Genomic DNA, 18,690 nt, shown 5'->3' on the forward strand with positions numbered 1-18,690 from the left:
GTTACTAAATTTGATTTTTCTTCTCGTGTGTTTTCTTCTCCCAAAAGTTTTATTTCCACTCTGTAATATATATATTAAGAGGTAATGAAAGTGGGCGTAAAACTATAAATTTCATTATATCGGCAGAACAAAACGTGGTGTTAGCAAGTTTAATTTGTCACAATAGTGAAGAAGCAAATTTCTTCAGTCGAAAAATCTAATTTCAATACTCCATTGTTCACGGTTCAGAGGAGTGGTGTGACAGTGTGTTGAAGACAGTCATACCGACTGTGGAGGGCAGAGTGATGATGGAGGGCGGGAGTGGTACACTGGATGAAAGAGGGAGGGGGGGGGGAAATAAGAGAAGGCACCCAGGGTGGTGGAGGTACACACTGCCTGAATACAGATGAGGCGGAGGAAAGCACTGTTGTCTGACCACAAGCATCTTAGGGAGCAAGGAGATCTATCTGGAGTGTACCTGCAGGGTGTTCCGGGGGTCAACGCTCCCGCGGCCCGGTCCATGAAAAGGCCTCCCGGTAGCTCAGGGCTTGATCGACCAGGTTATTACTGAGGGCCACAAGCAGTTCTACGTACACACTACAGCCCGGCTGGACAGGTAACTTTAGGAGCCAATCCAATTCCCTCTTGAAGATAGCCAGGGGTTTATTGGTAATTCCCATTACGTATGATAGGAGGCTGTTGAACAGTCTTGGGCCCCGGACAAGTACATATTTCGTTTTCTCTCGGTGTATTACGGCACCCCTGATACTCATTGGGGAAAATATTGCACCGTCTGCCGAGTACTTTGCTCTCGTAGGGAGTGATTTCTGTGTGCAGATTTAGGACCAGTCTCTCTAGGATATTCCATGTGTAAATTAGGATATATCTTTCTCGCCTGCGTTCCAAGGAGTACAGTTCAAAGGACTTTATACGTTTCCAGTAATGAAGGTGCTTAGCTGAACTCAAACGTGCAGTGACGGTTCTCTGTACATTCTCCACATTCGCAATTTCGCCTACCTTGAAAGAGGCTGTTAGTGTACAACAGTATTCCTGCCTAGATAGAACAAGTGACTTAGAGAATCATCATTGGACCGGCATCCATTATTATGAATGTTCTTATTATCCATCCTCTAAGTTTTCTCGTGGTTGTGATGTTGACACTGCTGTCATCCTTAAAGGTGAGATCCTCTCACGTTATCATCCCTAAAGCTTTCATATTTGTTTTTAGCTCTATTGTGTGGTTCGAATTTGTTTTATACTCCGATGGCAGAAGGATGTTGTACAGGTATGTGGTGGAGGGATGTGGATTATTAACCTCAGTGTTCCTAACTCTGTAACTTATTAGAGCCAGTCTGTATGGCTTATTTAGAGTTTTTTTTTTTCTTCAGGACGTGACCCCACTACAGACGGCCAACACAAGAAGTACCTACTTACTGTTAGGTGAACGGGCATTACGTGTGTTAGAATGGTTGCTCCTAAGTCTCTGCATTCTGTTGTGAGCCAAAGACACTACCACTGACCTACGAGAGCACAAAGCAACATATATTGCAATGCTTTTTTACACAAAATAAATCCCTGCGATCAATAATTCAGTGCCATCATAAAATACTTTATAAGGAAATCCGAGAGTCTTAGACCCTCAGATTTAACATCAAGCCGAACAAGAATAGTTTCCCTTTTAGATAAAACAAATGAATGGTTGGAAATGTATAAAAAAAATTTCTTTGAAAGAGATAATAGGGGTTCACAGGTTAAATTAGGATGAGGTTAACAGGAGGAGCGGAGTTCACTGAGAGTCAATGATCAGGGATAGCCCTGAGAGACCTCCTTGAGAGGTGAAGGAGGTAGATCTGGAAGGAGAGCTGGGGTAGATAGGTTGGAAGGGGGTTAGAAGATGGTTGAACTGAGAGGAAGCAGAGCCTGGGGTGAGAAAAGTAGAGCTGGAGGGTGAGGGAGGTAAACCCGGTGGGTTGTTAGAGGTAGAGAATGGAGGTTGATAAAGGTAGAACCTCGGAGGTGAGGGAAGTAAAGTCTGCAACTCCTAGAAGTCTGACTCAACGTAGACAACTCAGCAGGATCACAAACTGGATCACTGGTCCTGGAATGCGGAGTTGAAGAGTCTGCAGTTTTGCTGCAGGCAACCCATGAAGCGTATTAAATGCTGATGTATTTTTTTTTAATATTGAAGTAAATAATAATAACAGTAACAATAATAAAAAAATAATATTATTATTATTATTGAGTTAATGCAACATTTCAATATTCTGATTTACAAGCTTTGGAGGTGCTTATAAAGACAATAGGAAGACAACTCGATATGATGGAAGATGATAATTACTAGTGTTAATTAATTTTGCGTTGCTTCCAGCCATTAAACGTGATGAGTGATAATTGCTGATCCATGATTTTTTTTTTTTGTAAGGTAAGATAACAGTTTGTCAGGTAAGGAAGTTTGAAAAACAAGTGAGATCAAACGGTTGGTTACGTGTAAAGCCCGTTTACTGCACATGGGCCGTTAAAGGCTGCAGTTCAACAGAACTTGAATATCTGAACTAGACTGAGGACTATTGTTAGCTTAGTTTATATACACTGAAAGTTACCAATTTCTAGGTATATTGTGTAAAGAAAGAGATGAATTTGTATCGGTGTGCGTACGTTGAACGACACGTATGGAAATAAATGGTATAAAATACTGACAATAATGTGATCCTTTATTAACAGCATTTCGCCCATAAAGTGGGCTTTATTAAGTCACAAACAGATCTACCTGGGTGAAAGGTACGTGAGTATAGGATGGAGTCAGGTGGAGAATGCAGGGTAGGTTGGATCTGAACCTGCATGTGACAATCTTCCGAGTAGGGTGATCGAGTCTAGGACTTTGGGTAGCTTTAAAAAGAGATTGGGCAAGTATATGAGTAGACCTTTTGCAGTGTTCTTCCATTTTCATGTTCTTATGTTGGATAACGATGAAGTTTCTTGGCAAGGGCTTCAGCTATGTTACAGAAGCCGTTGTTTTGGTTGAAGTTGTTGGGTATACAGATATGTGATGATTCTGTGGTATTGGGTGTTTTCTTCTCTGGCGATAAGTCTTGCGTTTCTGTAGTTGATTAAATGGTTGTGTGAATTTCGGTGTTAAACACAGGCATTCCTTAAATCGTCAGATCTGCCTGCGTACTGGTGTTCTGAAATGCGTGTTTGGAGGTCTCTGGATGTTTTGCCCAAGTATAATTTGCTGCAGTCATTACAAGGGATTATGTATACCCCTGCAGCGGATTGAAGCTTGTCCTGTCTATTACTGGTAATGCCCTTGGTGGTGGTGGATGTGGAGGTAGATGCTAGGAATGAGATACTGAAAAAGATGTTGGAAACTTGTTTGGCAATGGAGTTGGTGGGGAAGACTATGTATCTCCTCTCGGCAGTGTCTTTTCTGGGTGTGTTGAAGATGTTTAATGCCCGGCGTCTGCAGTCTCTGATGAAGTGACGAGGATAGTGGAGTTTAGAAAATACTTGTTCAATTGGAGAGCATTCTTCCTCAAGGAACTCACTGCTGCAGATTCTGAGTACACACAGGAAAAAGCCTATAATTAAACGTGGTGTAATTATGTGAGACACACACACACACACACACACACACACACACACACACACACACACACACACACACACACACACACACACACACACACACACACACACACATATATATATATATATATATATATATATATTTATATATATTTATATATATTTATTTATATATTTATATATATTTTTTTATATATTTATATATATATATATATATATATATATATATATATATATATATATATATATATATATATGTATGTATATATATATATATATATATACATATATATATATATATATATATATATATTATGAGAAGTTTTTACAAAGTAGAAGTGATGCAAGGAGGGAAGAGTATATGGAGAAAAAGAGAGAGGTTAAGAGAGTGGTGAAGCAATGTAAAAAGAGAGCAAATGAGAGAGTGGGTGAGATGTTATCAACAAATTTTGTTGAAAATAAGAAAAAGTTTTGGAGTGAGATTAACAAGTTAAGAAAGCCTAGAGAACAAATGGATTTGTCAGTTAAAAATAGGAGAGGAGAGTTATTAAATGGAGAGTTAGAGGTATTGGGAAGATGGAGGGAATATTTTGAGGAATTGTTAAATGTTGATGAAGATAGAGAAGCTGTGATTTCGTGTATAGGGCAAGGAGGAATAACATCTTGTAGGAGTGAGGAAGAGCCAGTTGTGAGTGTGGGGGAAGTTCGTGAGGCAGTAGGTAAAATGAAAGGGGGTAAGGCAGCCGGGATTGATGGGATAAAGATAGAAATGTTAAAAGCAGGTGGGGATATAGTTTTGGAGTGGTTGGTGCAATTATTTAATAAATGTATGGAAGAGGGTAAGGTACCTAGGGATTGGCAGAGAGCATGCATAGTTCCTTTGTATAAAGGCAAAGGGGATAAGAGAGTGCAAAAATTATAGGGGGATAAGTCTGTTGAGTGTACCTGGTAAAGTGTATGGTAGAGTTATAATTGAAAGAATTAAAAGTAAGACGGAGAATAGGATAGCAGATGAACAAGGAGGCTTTAGGAAAGGTAGGGGGTGTGTGGACCAGGTGTTTACAGTGAAACATATAAGTGAACAGTATTTAGATAAGGCTAAAGAGGTCTTTGTGGCATTTATGGATTTGGAAAAGGCGTATGACAGGGTGGATAGGGGGGCAATGTGGCAGATGTTGCAAGTGTATGGTGTAGGAGGTAGGTTACTGAAAGCAGTGAAGAGTTTTTACGAGGATAGTGAGGCTCAAGTTAGAGTATGTAGGAAAGAGGGAAATTTTTTCCCAGTAAAAGTAGGCCTTAGACAAGGATGTGTGATGTCACCGTGGTTGTTTAATATATTTATAGATGGGGTTGTAAGAGAAGTAAATGCGAGGGTCTTGGCAAGAGGCGTGGAGTTAAAAGATAAAGAATCACACACAAAGTGGGAGTTGTCACAGCTGCTCTTTGCTGATGACACTGTGCTCTTGGGAGATTCTGAAGAGAAGCTGCAGAGATTGGTGGATGAATTTGGTAGGGTGTGCAAAAGAAGAAAATTAAAGGTGAATACAGGAAAGAGTAAGGTTATGAGGATAACAAAAAGATTAGGTGATGAAAGATTGAATATCAGATTGGAGGGAAAGAGTATGGAGGAGGTGAACGTATTCAGATATTTGGGAGTGGACGTGTCAGCGGATGGGTCTATGAAAGATGAGGTGAATCATAGAATTGATGAGGGAAAAAGAGTGAGTGGTGCACTTAGGAGTCTGTGGAGACAAAGAACTTTGTCCTTGGAGGCAAAGAGGGGAATGTATGAGAGTATAGTTTTACCAACGCTCTTATATGGGTGTGAAGCGTGGGTGATGAATGTTGCAGCGAGGAGAAGGCTGGAGGCAGTGGAGATGTCATGTCTGAGGGCAATGTGTGGTGTGAATATAATGCAGAGAATTCGTAGTTTGGAAGTTAGGAGGAGGTGCGGGATTACCAAAACTGTTGTCCACAGGGCTGAGGAAGGGTTGTTGAGGTGGTTCGGACATGTAGAGAGAATGGAGCGAAACAGAATGACTTCAAGAGTGTATCAGTCTGTAGTGGAAGGAAGGCGGGGTAGGGGTCGGCCTAGGAAGGGTTGGAGGGAGGGGGTAAAGGAGGTTTTGTGTGCGAGGGGCTTGGACTTCCAGCAGGCATGCGTGAGCGTGTTTGATAGGAGTGAATGGAGACAAATGGTTTTTAATACTTGACGTGCTGTTGGAGTGTGAGCAAAGTAACATTTATGAAGGGATTCAGGGAAACCGGCAGGCCGGACTTGAGTCCTGGAGATGGGAAGTACAGTGCCTGCACTCTGAAGGAGGGGTGTTAATGTTGCAGTTTAAAAACTGTAGTGTAAAGCACCCTTCTGGCAAGACAGTGATGGAGCGAATGATGGTGAAAGTTTTTCTTTTTCGGGCCACCCTGCCTTGGTGGGAATCGGCCAGTGTGATAATAATAAAAAAAATATATATATATATATACTTACGAATCAAATAAATCATAAAAAATTATAAAAAACATCTTGCAATAATGATAAACTTGTTGGGCCGGAAATGAGATGATAATTTTATCATTACAATTTCAAAAAACGAGAAAGAAACATTTGAATCATTAGCATAAGAGAAGCAAAAGTTTACTTAATGATTCTTGATAAACAGGTTTAGTACTGAAGAAGGGAGGGAGAAAGAAAGATTGAGTAAATAGAAGAAAAATGAGGAACAGAGAAAGTAAAAAATAGCGAACCTTTAAAAAAAAGAGTAAAAGAAGCCAAAAGAAAAAAGGATAACTCGAGAAAATAAAATAAAGATGGTACAAGAAAGGATGGATGGGACTGTCTAAGGGAAAGTAGGACGCTATAAACAAAGACAATAGGAAAGACAGGACTGAGAAAAAGATGGAGTACTGATGGACAGAAACGAAAGACAGAAACGAGGAACGGACGAAAGAGGAGGAAGGGGAAAGATAACCAATGCTGACGGAGTACAATCAATGGTCCAGAACTAAGGTCAGAGGGACTGAAGGCTACATGTGCTCGGCTCTCTGGAGCGTGACCAAGAATTACAGTGTTTGTCTTGGTTTAAGCGACCTGATGGACCCGCTTGCCGGCAGGCGGTGGTCCAAGAGAACCTGCTTGCTGATAGGTGGTAGTCTACAAGGACCCGCTCACCGGCAGGTGGTGGTCTAGGAGAACCCGGTTACCGGCAGTCGGCAGTCACCATGGATCCGGTTGCCTTAGAGAACTGAATCTGGGAACTTGGTTGCCAGTAAGTGGTAATCTGTGAGTACCTGGTTGCTTGAAGATGAACCTGATTCCAAGGTGGTGGTGAGCCCGGTTGTATTGGTTACTTCCCAAGAGGTGGTTAGTCAGGTGGAGCTCAGGAAAGATCCACACAAGAACGTGACATCTTTTTTTTCAGCCGTAAGCAAGTTATCAATAATTCCAGGAAGGATTGCCACGTATTTTCATGACTCTTTATCGCCTGCGAAAGCAGACAGTGTGACTTGGATGAATTCTTTCAGCATGAGAATCAGGCAGTTCAGGCCTTCCTGAATAATAATGGCATGCTCCGTGCTTATCAGAAGGCTTAGATGGGTGAAATACTTGAAGGTGAAGTGACGGTGTCAGATTCAAAACAAAATGAAGATGGTATCTTCATATAAACCCCCATCCCCCCATGTACATCATAGACTGTTCAACATTCGTCAACATTGAATCTATTCAAGATTGATGGACTGACCACATCGACTCAAGGTTGAGGGACTGATTACCTCATTCTTCTCCTGTTCTTCAAGTTTCTCCTTTGTGTGGACTGATGAAGCCACTGTGTTGCGAAACGTTTCCTTAATAAAGATACCCAAGAGTTGCACATGTCTAATTCATCAACGTGTCGGTTCTCTGAACCATTCATCTACAATTCCTCAACATTCTGCCTCTTCAACCTCCCACACCTACATAGGTTAGAAACGTTTGAAAATTAAGCCAGAAACTTGTGCCTTACCGAACTAGAATCTTTCTGCATTAATATAATTATTATTGTTTTTATTATATTATCTGGGGAACACTAAACTCTTATGGATCATACAATGCCTATGGGATGAGATTTAATCAGCTCTGATCCTACATATGCATATTTTGTCCAGACACTTGTCCAGCAGCTTGTATCTATTTTGTATGACTGTTTATAGTCATCTACAGTGAGCATAACTCACCACGTGAAGGAGGCTTCTCTCAGAATTCCAGAAAACTCATTTTATGTTTGATGCATAGCGACAGTCTAAATATGAAATTAGGTTCATGCAAGACTTTTTGAGGAGAAAGAAGATAACAGAAACCAGCAGTTTTTGGTTACGTACAAGTTTAATTATCACAAGTAAAAGTCCATCAATATCTTGATAATATCTCTAGTACTGTCCTGTTCTACCCATGGAAAGGCATGAATTTGTGTTTTCGTACTTGCCAGACATACATGAGATAACCATAGAAAATTATACTGATGTAGTCATAGCAAAGTCTAGTCTGTCATCCCTGAGGGAGTTTGGCCTTGAGAAAATAGGGATTATCTTTGGTGAAGGAATGCAATTTCGATGAATTCCGGTCCACAGCATGGCCAGTGAGAGTCAGTGGAAACTCATTCTTCCACATATCCAGTGGATGGGACGTGTAAAAGAAAATATTCTGTGTCAGACGTAGGTGTGTAACGAATTATTTAGCGCCTTCAACATACTAAATCAGTATCTGTGACTTAGCATTGATGACCATGATTTGAAGATGATCCTGCAGAAGTCTTAGATCACTTTTCACGTAGGGCTCTTACTACTCAATCCCACCAACTGGGGCTTCTCTCAAGAAATGGAAAAGCCTACTGTCTGCCAGGCAACAGCTGCATCTAGGCTCGGGCAGTTGTTTCCTGCAGAAAAACCACAGTACTGCTGACGGGAAATAGAGGAAGCAAGATGAAACGTGGCAGAAAGATTGTTTTCACAGTTATATTCCCAGCATCATGTAGCTGGATGCTTGAAGATGAAGATCGAACATAAACATTAGCATCGTACACATTACAGATTTTTCTGTCAGATAAATTGAAATAATGCGGCCATCTTGGAAGCCTGGTCTTGATGCTGGGAAGGGGGATTTTAATCTAAGGAACTGGACATGTAATCTAATTTCTTGAATGGAAATCTAAATGTCTTCAGTGCCCCCCCCCCCAGACACTGTATGACCCATACGGGTTTCACGCTCCCCATTAATGCATTAATAATAATAACAATAATAAATGAAAACATGGCAGCTTTTTTGAATTTTAAGGAATGTTAAAAAATGGAGCAAGAAAAATTTGGGTTTCAGCTTGGTTGGGCAGAATGAAAAGTGACTGAGAATATCGACAGAACATTAACCAAAATTATTTTCTTACGGAAAATAGAAGAAAATGCTTTCAGAAATGCACAAAAAAAACTGTTTCAAAGAGATTAACGCCGAAACAAAATAGCCGAAGCGATTATATAAAATAAAAAACTAAAATAAGACGTACGATAATGAGCTAATTATTAGACGGAGATAGAGACGGATGAGAAAACTTCAAATAGACACAAAGATAAATAAACACCCACCTCCACCCCTGCCAACACCCGAACCACCTCCACAACCCTTCACCTACAACCACCCAACTCCACACAACCCATCCACCTCTTCCTCCAACCCCAAACACAGAGGTTCTTGGCAGAGGTAAACACGGAAGAACTGAGACTTCGGTGGACTGCTTTTGTTGTGGCCAGAAAGAGTTAAGACTGGCCAGTGTGAAGACAGTTAAGACTGGCCAATTGGTGTTAAGACTTTGGCCAGACTTTGTGAAGCTTTAGTCCAGGTGAAGTAAACATTTAGATGTGCTGCACATCACATTTACACATACAACATTTACTACAATATTGGGATGTGCCAAGGCAACACTGGGACTTAGAAAAGTAGCCCCGTGGACGGACTAGCAATATATGTATACAGATCTTCTAGTTTTCTTTGGAACACACGTTAATGACAAGTGCTTGGTGTTGAGAAAGGAATATTGACTCGCTGACAGGCTCACTGACAGACTGAGAAACTGAGAAAATAATTAAGATAGATACAAGAAATGTTACTTGGTCAATAGCTACGTGGATAATCATCCCAGAGGTGATTTACCCTAACTTGATAAGGGCTGGTTAATGCACAAAATGTTGTGGCAGCACTGGGGATTTACCACGGTGGCTAAATAGCCAGATATTCTATTTTCAATGTTTAAGTGCTATCGTAGGTGAAGTGCAGCAATACTGCTACATGGATCCATTCTCAAGCCTTGACAAACATACCGTGTAAGGTTACGGAGAAAATGTTAACAAAAAGGTAAGTGGAACACTTGGGGAAAAATGGGCTTACCTACCGTGTAAGGTTATGTAGACAATAAGGAAAACAAACACGGAAAACTTGGAATAAAAAGGATTTACCCAACAACACCAGCATGGGTTTAGAAATGAGAAGTCTTGCCTCTCAAAATAATTGGTGACTTTGAGAAGTTATGAGAGATCAGTATCTTGACTGCAAATTCTTAATTTTCTTTAGGTCTTTGATACTTACACCCAGAAGACTATTACGTAGGAAGAGGAAACATGCTGGGTTAAAAGTGGAGGCGATGCAATAGCGATATGAAAGACCTAAAAACAGAAGAAAGGTTTAGAGGGAGTTACATCATCTGCATCGTAGGACACGAAAGTGTCCTCCTTCGTGTTCCAAGGGATGAGGAGATGCCTAGATATCACATCTTATGATGTGATGTTTATTTTTTATTGGTTGGACTCGTAAGCAAGCTAAAGCCCTCAGTCAAATGCCCGAAATCTTCTCGGGGTGGGTCATCATATGACTAAAACCCGGGTCAATAAAAATGATCTCCTTTCGCCTGGCAACATACCGCCACAACTTCGCGGATGCAGCGGCTAACACATCAAACATCTTCATGCAGCAAGGCTCGCATGATCCGCACATCTCAACAGTAGCAAGGCTCGTATGATCCACATCTCCATGCAGGAAGACTCGTATGATCCATACATCTCCACGGCAGCAATCATGTGATCCATACATCTCCAGATAGCAAGGCTCGTATGATCCGTACATCTCCGCTGCAACAACCGTATGATCCACACATCTTCTTGACAGCAAGGCTCATATGATCCATAAATATGCAAGGCTATGAGGGCGCAAAATGGCGTTAAATGCCGTATTAAGCAGTAAAAAATCAGGACCAAATAAGGAGCTGAAAAATAACGGGGTTCCTGAGAGTTTTTGTTACTTTTATTATTCCCCAAAAGATACTTCAGCTGACATCTAACCGAGTTTAGATATAAAACCCCTCAAGGAAGGTTCCTTGATGTTGGTGAGGGGCTCTTGATTTAGGGAATTGGATCTGTGCTCCAGTTCCCCGAATTAAGCCTGAATGCCTTCCACATCCCCCCCCCCAGGCGCTGTATAATCCTCCGGGTTTAGCGCTTCCCCCTTGATTATAATAATAATAATTAGATATAAAAGTTTAGACAAAGACTAGCTCCGTCCTACCTACATAACAATTTTCTCTCCAAATTGCGGGTTAATTTTGAATGGTTCCAGTGATTTATAGTGACTAATTAGTTGTAGAAACATCAGCATTGTGCTGCTGTTTTATTCTAGATGACTACATTAAGAGAGCAAAAGTTACCTATGTTTGGGACTCGAAGATCCACAGGACAAGTAGCCAAGCTGACAAATACCCTGGGCACAAAAGGCAGATCGAGACACATCTGACCTACCCGATGGTTAATGAACTATTTCAAGTGTGTACCCGTGAGGAAGTGCTGGGGTAAAGGGCATGACCCCATCCAGGTACGAGTGAGGTGGGGCCAAGCCGCTAGATCAGTCATAGTGAGACATGACTTAGTGGCATCCCGGGAGTCCAAACAAAACTGCGATGCCACAGTTGTCATAATTTATCTGCACGAATTACCACAGCAACAGAAAAGAGACAAAAAATAAAAACAACCTTTAATAATTTTAATGATGTAATATTTCTTTCATAAAATGTATAATTATGAAAAGTACCAGTATGTTATAATGCACGTGTCTTTTAATTAGCTGTCGGAGATACTAGTTCCAGGGCGAGGTAGTAATAGATGGTGGTATTTGGGAGTCGTATTAAGGGGTTGGTAATTGCAACAAACTAGCAGCATCCTGGATGTTTCCTTCCCAAGGGTGTGTCTACGTCAGCAAGACCCGAGAGGTCAGAGGTTTGACCCCAGTGCTGCTTAAGTTATCAGGAGAGTTCAAGTCAAAGGGTACAAACTAGAGGCGAGATGGAGGACTTTGAGGGCAGAAGGAAGGGGGAGGGTAAAGGCCGAGCGGGCTGTCAGGTGGGCGGCGATCAGGCGGGCTGTCAGATGGGCGGCGGTCGGGAGGGCGGGTTGTTAGTTGGTCAGTACGTCGGGTGAGCGCCACTTGAAAACATTAAATATTTGTTGCTAGGGGAGAATTGTAGGCCATTAGGTAACCCAGCATTTGGCGCCATACGCCAACATTGTAAAGCCACAAAGTACACCACAAACGTGAGCTCACTGCGTTGTCCAGTTGATCACGTATCATGGAGTTGTCCTCACTGGAGTCTCTGCACACAATTAAAAACAAGATTTACCTCTCTAATCTTTCAATCTGTATTATTTTGATGTTTCAATATATGTTAAAGTAGTACAATATTATGTTTTATTTTCATTTAGAGTTTGTCTTTTTTTTTAACTTCGTTCTGGAACGTCTTATATTTTGCATTTTATGCCTATTCGTCTTAAAATTAGAATATATGAAAACTATTGCTGATTTGACAGCATAATCTTCAACTTTATTGACACTGCCTAAAGGTCAAAATTTCATATCATAATTCGCCATAAACGCCATTATCGACAAGACTCCACCTACCAAAACACCTTAAGACACTGATTACCTAATTAATGTGAAGGAAGTTGCTTTATTGAAAGTTTGAAAGCATAACAAAATTTGGGACATTTCAAACGGAACTGAGGAAAAGTTTGGTGGTGCTAGAAATGAAAGGGAGACGAAAATGTGAGATGGGAAACGTGGCAATGCGCAAGAGGGAAGCTGAAGATGAAGGCTTCTTCCTCCTACCCTAGAGCCCCAGCCTCCCATCATCAACTCCTGACACCCATAACGACTCATTCAGTTCCTCTCCCATTCATTAATCATTCTACCATCCCCCCTAATCTCCAACCCTTCACCAGCTTCCCAACCAGCACCTCAAAGCACTAACGCTAGTGATCCATGACGCTGACACCTGCAAAACTTCATGGAGCCTTCCGCATGGAGGAGCCTTAATTAAGTCTCATCCCCTCCCCATCCTAATCCTTTCCCTCACGCCCGCGACTCCCGCATTCCTCAGCCCTCGCCGTTATTTACGCGGGTGGGCGGTGGTAGCATCAAATTCTACGCCTTATCTGTCGTTCCAATGTATCTTCTGAAAGTTCTGATCTCTAAATGGTTTCAGTTACTTTGTTACTTACCGTTTGGTGATACACTTGATTTACACATGATTCCGGCCAGAAGGTAGAAGAGGCATAGCCAAGGAAAGAACTTTGGTATTTTTATGAAAATTGTATGCTATCTTATTTAGTATGAGTGTTAACTTTGTGGGTGCACCTGCAATGTGTTGCTGCCCCCTTTTTTTGTACGAAACACCCATAGTGTGCGGCAGCCCTATTCAGCGTGATAATTACTTTGTGCAAACCCCCGCACTGTGTGGTGACGCTATTCTATATGGTAAATACACAGTGAGAACAAAAGCTAGTTATGTTTCCCTGTCACATTGCATCTCCCAGGACTGATTTCATATTTGAGGTAATGAAATCTGACAGCCTGAGCAGGGAGATTTCAGGAGAGGCACTGAAGATTCGCCAAACATTCATCAGGATGGAGTCAGGGAGATGAAGCCACAATGGCAGTGCACTTTGAAGGTCAGTAATGACTGCAGTGTTGCACGTGTGTTCTGCAGGAGTAGCCACCCATGCAACGGCCCGGTGGGCCCTACAGATTGGCAGCAAGTTATGCAGGGTTTGGCAAGACGTGGGTGTTCAGCCCTTCTCTTCCATCAGGAATCGTCACTTTGAAATTAATCTGTTGGTTGAAGACTGAACACCCGCATCTCACCCATATCCACCTGTTAGCAGGTGTTTTTGTCTCCATTCTGTGTAGCTGGTGGCGTGCCGCTTACTCTGGTCCTTGACTTCGGCCTTTCCGTTTTCGTCATGGTTTTCATTATTACTGGGGCGTCTGTAGGGATGTCGGAGAACTTTTAGTTGTCTTTTGCTTTTAATAATTTATATGGAAACATTAAATAATGCAGGTTATTTTAAACTGGCATGACAGTATGCGTTTTAACTGAGCGCTTGTTTGTAGCTTTTATTGTTTAAGTTTATCTTTATTTTGATGGCATGAGCTCTAAAAGTTTATTGCTATGAACAGTGAGTGACCTACATGGTTAAGTGCTATGAAAATATCACACCCACTCCTACTAATACTACTACTGTAACTACAATCTGGTCAACAACACACACACACACACACACACACACACACACACACACACACACACACACACACCTCCTCCTGCAGGAGAAAGCACGGCTGAGAGGCAAGCAGGAGTTCCGGAGTGTGTACCTCGACCGAGACAGAACACAGGACGAAAGGAAGACAATGAAAGAGAGAGTTCAAAAACGAAAGGAGAAATGGGAGGAAATGAAAAAGGAGAGCAGAATAACCCAGGATCAAATGGAAGGACAAGCGCACCCCCCAGAAACACCTGCAGAAGGACTCCAGCCACGACACCCCCAAGGCAACTGAACAATCCAAACCAACCATCACACACCGATTCCTCTGTTTCCACCCCCCGCACCACAGTTACAGTATTAGAACAGAAGTTGAAGGTTTGGTACACAAATGCAGATGGATTAACGAATAAACATGAGGAATGGCAAGAAAGAATCAATGAGAAGTCCCCAGACATCATAGCAGTTACAGAAACAAAACTCATGGAGACAATAACAGATGCAATCTTCCCACCAGGATACCAGATCATGAGGAAAGATAGAAGGGGTAGGGGGGGAGGTGGGGTTGCTCTGCTCGTAAAAAACAGATGGAAATTCGAGAAAATGGAAGGAATAGATGAGACGGGAGAAAGAGACTACATAGCAGGTACACTTCAGTCTGGGGAACACAAAGTGGTCATTGCAGTGATGTATAATCCACCACAGAACTGCAGGAGGCCAAGAGAGGAATATGAAGAGAGCAACAGAGCAATGGTGGACACACTTGCTGAGGTGGCAAGAAAGAGCTCACTCCAGCAGAGCAAAGTTGCTGGTTATGGGGGATTTCAACCACAGGGAGATTGACTGGGAAAACCTGGAGCCACATGGGGGTCCCGAAACATGGAGAGCCAGGATGTTGGACGTGGTGCTGGAAAACCTCATGCACCAACATGTTAAGGACACTACCAGAGTGAGAGGGGAGGATGAACCAGCAAGATTGGACCTTGTGTTCACCCTGGGCAGCTCAGACATTGAGGACATCAAGTATGAGAGTCCCCTAGGAGCTAGCGACCACGTGGTTCTGTGCTTTGAATACATAGTAGAGCTGCAAGTGGAGAGAATAACAGGAGTAGAATGGGAAAAGCCTGACTATAAAAGAGGGGACTACATAGGGTTGAAGAACTTCCTGCGGGAGGTCCAGTGGGACAGAGAACTGGCAGGAAAGCCAGTAAATGAAATGATGGAATATGTAGCAACAATATGCAAGGAGGCAGTGGAAAGGTTCATTTCCAAGGGCAACAGTAACAACGGGAAGACCAGAACAAGCCCCTGGTTTACCCGACGGTGTAAGGAGGCAAAAACAAAGTGCAATAGAGAATGGAAAAAGTACAGAAGGCAGAGAACACACGAAAATAGGGAGATCAGTCGCAGAGCCAGGAATGAGTACGCACAGGTAAGGAGGGAGGCCCAGCGACAGTATGAAAATGACATAGCATCGAGAATCAAGACTGACCCGAAACTGTTGTATAGCCACATCAGGAGGAAGACAACAGTCAAAGACCAGGTGATCATATTAAGGACAGAAGGTGGAGAACTCGCAAGAAATGATCAGAAGGTATGTGAGGAGCTGAACAGGAGATTTAAGGAAGTTTTTACAGTAGAGACAGGAAGGGCTGTGGGAAGACAGCACAGAAGGGAACATCAAGAGGGAATATACCAACAAGTGTTGGATGACATACGAACAACTGAGGAGGAGGTGAAGAAGCTCTTAAGTGACCTTGACACCTCAAAGGCGATGGGACTGGACAACATCTCCCCATGGGTCCTTAGAGAAGGAGCAGAGATGCTGTGTGTGCCTCTAACCACAATCTTCAACACATCCCTTGAAACTGGGCAACTACCTGAGAAATGGAAGACAGCTAATGTAGTCCCTATATTTAAGAAAGGAAATAGAAACGAGGCACTAAACTACAGACCTGTGTCTCTGACATGTATTGTGTGCAAAGTCATGGAGAAGATTATCAGGAGGAGAGTGGTCGAACACCTGGAAAGGAACAAGATTATAAATGAAAACCAGCATGGGTTCATGGAAGGCAAACCTTGTATCACAAACCTCCTGGAGTTTTATGACAAGGTAACAGAAGTAAGACACGAGAGAGAGGGTTGGGTAGATTGCGTTTTCCTAGACTGCAGGAAGGCCTTTGACACAGTTCCCCACAAGAGATTAGTGCAGAAGCTGGAGGATCAGGCACACGTAAAAGGAAGGGCACTGCAATGGATAAGGGAATACCTGACAGGGAGGCAGCAACGAGTCATGGTACGTGAAGAGGTATCACAGTGGGCGCCTGTTACGAGCGGGGTCCCACAGGGGTCAGTTCTAGGACCAGTGCTATTTTTGATATATGTGAACGACATGATGGAAGGAATAGACTCTGAAGTGTCCCTGTTCGCAGATGACGTGAAGTTGATGAGAAGAATTAAATCGGACGAGGATGAGGCAGGACTGCAAAGAGACCTGGAGAGGTTGGACATGTGGTCCAGTAACTGGCTTCTCGAATTCAATCCAGCCAAATGCAAAGTCATGAAGATTGGGGAGGGGCAAAGAAGACCGCAGACAGAGTATAGGCTAGGTGGACAAAGACTACAGACCTCACTCAGGGAGAAAGACCTTGGGGTGACCATAACACCGAGCACATCACCGGAGGCACACATCAACCAAATAACCGCTGCAGCATACGGGCGCCTGGCAAACCTGAGAATAGCGTTCCGATACCTTAATAAGGAATCGTTCAAGACACTGTACACTGTGTATGTTAGGCCCATACTGGAGTATGCAGCACCAGTCTGGAACCCACACCTGGTCAAGCACGTCAAGAAGTTAGAGAAAGTACAAAGGTTTGCAACAAGGCTAGTCCCAGAGCTCAAGGGAATGTCGTACGAGGAAAGGTTAAGGGAAATCGGACTGACGACACTGGAGGACAGAAGGGTCAGGGGAGACATGATAACGACATACAAGATACTGCGGGGAATAGACAAGGTGGACAGAGATAGGATGTTCCAGAGAGGGGACACAGGGACAAGGGGTCACAACTGGAAGCTGAAGACTCAGACGAGTCACAGGGACGTTAGGAAGTATTTCTTCAGTCATAGAGTTGTCAGCAAGTGGAATAGCCTAGCAAGTGAAGTAGTGGAGGCAGGACCATACATAGTTTTAAGAAGAGGTATGACAAAGCTCAGGAAGCAGAGAGAGAGAGGATTCAGTAGCGATCAGTGAAGAGGCGGGGCCAGGAGCTGAGTCTCGACCCCTGCAACCACAATTAGGTGAGTACAATTAGGTGAGTACACACACACACACACACACACACACACACACACACTATACGCAACAATGATACCGAGGAAGCCGCCACAATGCCTAATGATCATTAATACACAAAGGTCAACCGGGTTACATTATCCTTTTGTACCATTTTGTAGGGAATTACATCTTAGATGTTTGTCCTCTGCTATTTGCGCCTTCTCAACTCTGGTCTTTGTACAAACACATTTTTTTAACATTGTTGATGAAATTCGGAACGTAACTATCTTACAGAAGGAATATAATTTTGAGGTGACGTAAAATGTATAGTTGAGAAAACGTAACGTTGAGGTAATGCGGAAGAACGTAACGTATTAGATGTTGGAATAGATATCAAGATCAACCAGATATCAAGATCAACCAGATATCAAGATCAACCAGATATCAAGATCAACCAGATATCAAGATCAACCAGATATTAAGATCAACCAGATATCAAGATCAACCAGATATCAAGATCAACCAGATATCAAGATCAACCAGATATCAAGATCAACCAGATATCAAGATCAACCAGATATCAAGATCAACCAGATATTAAGATCAACCAGATATTAAGATCAAGCAAGCTGCAGAGGAGCCTGGTCCATGGCCGGACTTAGAGTGTAGTAAGACTCTCGAAACTCGTCAAAGGTAGGGTAACCCGGCATATTAGGGTAAGTAAAGTTTAGTTACACTGGCTGACAATTGTTTCGTCTCACGTTTAAAAACATACGTTTATAATTAATTCTGGGACGCTGATCTTAATTCTGCTCAAACACGAACAGTTTGTGAAATAGAACCCCCATGGTAGCAGCAGTAACAGCCTGATTGATCAGACCCTGATCCATCACGATGCCTAGTCTCAGACCGGGCCGTGGGGGCGTTGACCACCGAAACCCTCTCCAGGTAAGGTGAACTCGTTCACCAAGACAACCAACATGGAGAAGACATATCGGAAACCTGACGAACACTTTGATGGCTGACTGCTGCTGGACACTGTTGTGGACAGATATAATGTTTGCCAGGAAACAGAACAAGTGTTCCCTGACGCGGGTGTTAGTCATAACCACTGATGTGAGTGAACCATTCTGAACACAAGTACTAAAGCCTTAAAACTGAGAGACATATATATATATATATATATATATATATATATATATATATATATATATATATATATATATGCGTGAACGTGTTTGATAGGA

The 18,690-nt window shown here is 42.5% G+C and overlaps 1 protein-coding gene across 2 annotated transcripts in view; it reads left to right on the forward strand.

The window, feature by feature from the left end:
- The window catches only part of LOC128696261 (uncharacterized), a 107,119-nt gene that overhangs the window by 51,253 nt on the left and 37,176 nt on the right, over positions 1-18,690 (forward strand). The gene's annotated exons all lie outside the window — the stretch shown is intronic.

This window comes from Cherax quadricarinatus, chromosome 14 (genome assembly GCF_038502225.1).
Source record: "Cherax quadricarinatus isolate ZL_2023a chromosome 14, ASM3850222v1, whole genome shotgun sequence".
NCBI lineage: Eukaryota > Metazoa > Arthropoda > Malacostraca > Decapoda > Parastacidae > Cherax > Cherax quadricarinatus.